The 3476-nt window shown below is 48.9% G+C and overlaps 1 pseudogene; it reads left to right on the forward strand.

The window, feature by feature from the left end:
- The first annotated feature begins 1895 nt into the window (after nt 1-1895).
- LOC125515983 (V-type proton ATPase subunit D pseudogene) lies at nt 1896-3236 on the forward strand (annotated as a pseudogene).
- Nucleotides 3237-3476: the final 240 nt, after the last annotated feature.

A 3476-nucleotide genomic window follows, 5' to 3' on the forward strand; every position in this document is an offset into this window, starting at 1 on the left:
GCACCCCATAGACACAACAGTTGATCATTGATCTGTTAGCCGTGTGCGGTGCCCGCCTCCACCATAGTCCTCGATAATATTGTAGTGGTGCTTAGGAGAAGCCCTGCGATAGTAGAACATCAAGATCGTCACCACGCCGTCGTGCTGACGGAACTCTTCCCCGACATTCTGCTGGATCGGAGTCCGGGGATCGTCATTGAGCTGAACGTGTGCTAGAACTCAGAGGTGCCGTAGTTTCGGTGCTTGATCGGTCGGGCCGTGAAGACGTACGACTACATCAATCGCGTTGTGCTAACGCTTCCGCTTTCGGTCTACGAGGGTACGTGGACAACACTCTCCCCTCTCGTTGCTATGCAACATCATGATCTTGCGTGTGCGTAGGAAATTTTTTGAAATTACTACGTTACCCAACAAAGGTGTGGCACTATTCCTGCAATATGACCATCCCACTTAGTGCGATAAATCAGAATAGACAACATGTCTGCAATAGTGCTAAATAACATTAAAGACATGGAGTCACCCTAACTAATCCTTTTTTTGTTTGAAAGTAATGGCCCATATCATCATTGACTTTTACAGCCACACTACCTCGAGTAACAAAACTTTGGATCCATTGACGCCATTTATCTGAGAATCCTTTCGTTCTTAAGGGTTGGTAAAGAAACGATCATTTGACATTTTCATGGGCCTTTTCAAAGTCAATCTTAAAAACTACTCCACTCATGTTTTTTATGCATCTCAGGAACAGTCTCATGTAGGATTGCTACTCCATCGAGTATATTTCTTTTTTGCATGAAAGTCGTTTGAGATGGTCGTACGACATGGTCAGCCGTCGTGTTGAGCCTATTAGTAGCCACTTTGGGAAAAATCTTGAAGCTGACATTAAGAAGACATATTGGTCTAATTGCTGGATCCGCTCAGCCTCTTTAATTTTGGGTGACTCACCAAAGGTCAGCTTGGATAGGTCGAGTTGGCCGGCATGAAAACAATGTAATGACATTCCAGAAATTCTGATAGAATTCTGCGAGGAAGCCATCAGGGCCTGAAGCTTTGTTATGTTTCATGTGGAACACCGCAGCTCTATCTTATTTTCAGAGAAAGCTGCTGTGAGGATGTCATTCTCTTCTGCCATGACTTGTGAAATATCATCAGTCCGGGTTTCATCAAGGGTGAAATTCCTTTCATACAGCGCCCTGGACAGAGATTTGTGGTATTTGGTGATAGAGCTTTTGAGAACTTCCTGACCTTCGATCCGCCTCTCATCTTGTTGGAGACTAAAAATACATTCTTCCTATGCCGAGCATTGGTGACCAATTGGAAGTATCGTGTATTACTATCTCCCTTCAAGATGAAATCAGCTTTGAATCTTTGATAATATTTGGTTTATTGTTCTCGCAAAAGATGTGCAGTATAGAGTTAAACAACATAACACATGTTGTGGTTTTAGTTCAAAACAACATGGAACAGAAGTAGGAGTTAACACATTACGGGCTACAGCTCAAAAAGCAAATAGTTTTTTTTAGGGTACGCCAAAGGTTTACCATAGCTTTATGGAAGATAAAATAATATGTATAAGAGATTATATGGTAGGTAGATAGACCTCACACGGCGCATCCACCCTACCCTCCACAAGAGCAAATAGTTCAAAAGCTAGATAGGGATCAGGTGGACTTTTTTTCCCGACAAATGATGGATTTTATTATCTCAACATGAAGCATCAAGTGGATGCAAATACAATGAATACATATGCGATGGAACTATGCATAGCTAGGATACACACAACCACCATCAACACACGCACAAATAAACACAGACCAAAGGTAAAAAAAAAACTCGAAGCGGTGAAAACAGTGATCAACAAGCAATAGTTTGAAACCCATGGATCAGATGGACTTGCGACCAGATATTTCATATTCCCTGCAGATATGCGCTTGCATGACATAGGCTCAATTCGGGTTCGTCGAATGAAGTTGAATCTGAGCCAGAAAATGCATGGCCGAACGGATCGAGAGACTATTTGTGTACCAGCTCAGCTGTTTTCTGGCGATGAACAACTGAACAGATAGCTACACAAGTCTTAAGATAGTCCAAATAGCATGAGCATCCATGCACCAGATGTTGCACTCTCGTGTGTGTCGGTGTGTGTCATCTTCTCCTGAACCATCCCGACACACGCCGACGTGTCCCTTTGGCGCCTGCGTATGCATCTATAATTGGTGCGAGCTCGCCAGATCAAGAAGTATACAGAGTCTCTCCGCAGAAAGAAAAAGTATACAGAGCCAACACTAGGTAGCTTCCGGCGGCGGCGGCGCGGCATGGCGGGGCAGGGACAGCGGCTGAACGTGGTGCCGACGGTGACGGTGATGGGCATGATCAAGGCGCGGCTGGCGGCGGCCACCCGCGGCCACGCGCTGCTCAAGAAGAAGTCGGACGCGCTCACCGTGCAGTTCCGAGCCATCCTCAAGCGCATCGTGGCCGCCAAGGAGGCCGTGGGCGACTCCATGCGCGGCGCCTCCCTCTCCCTCGCCGAGGCGCTCTACGTCGCCGGCGGGCCCCTCCGGCACGTCATCCAGCAGTCCGTCGCCGGCCCCGCCCGCCTCCGCGTGCGCGCCCGCCACGACAACATCGCCGGCGTCCGCCTCCCCCACTTTGAGCACTTCACGGACGGCGCCGGCGCCAGGGCGCCGTTGCTCGCCGGGCTCGCCGGCGGCGGGCAGCAGGTGTCGGCCTGCCGTGCGGCGCACGCCCGCGCCGTCGAGCTGCTGGTGGAGCTGGCGTCGCTGCAGACGTCGTTCCTGACGCTGGACGAGGCGATCAAGACGACCAACCGGCGCGTGAACGCGCTGGAGCACGTGGTGAAGCCGCAGCTGGAGAACACCGTTACGTACATCAGGGGCGAGCTTGACGAGCAGGAGAGGGAGGAGTTCTTCCGTCTTAAGAAGATCCAGGCCGTCAAGCAGCGCGAGCTGGAGCGCCAGATGGAGTCAGCGAAGCTCTACGCCGGGGAGAAGGTCGCCGGCGAGGTCGCACTCAAGCGCGGCGTCTCCCTCGGCACCGCCGCCACCATGCTGGACAGTGGCGACGGCCAGAGGGACGAAGACATCATTTTTTGACACACCTGATCCGGAAGCTAGCTACTGTGACGTATCACGTAGTATATGAGTACTAGGAGTATTTTGCATGCAAAAAGTCCGGTAAAAATATATTGAGTTCTTTCATTTGAAATTTGCATAATATACTCCTTGTCTCATAATATAAGACTGTTTTGCAAGCTGATTAGGGAGTAGAAGTTCCGCGGTTCATGTAGCAACATTTATGTAGTCCTACATATATATATTGAAAAAGTTGTGGCTACACCCAGACACACTGCACACAATCACCTACAACATTTGTCATAATCAAAGTCACAAAGTTTCAGAAATTATGACTCGGTGTATAACAACTACACTGATATTGCGTGACTAAAATGAAAGGAC

Source organism: Triticum urartu, chromosome 6A (genome assembly GCF_056163025.1).
Source record: "Triticum urartu cultivar PI428250 chromosome 6A, HENAU_Tu73, whole genome shotgun sequence".
Lineage (NCBI taxonomy): Eukaryota > Viridiplantae > Streptophyta > Magnoliopsida > Poales > Poaceae > Triticum > Triticum urartu.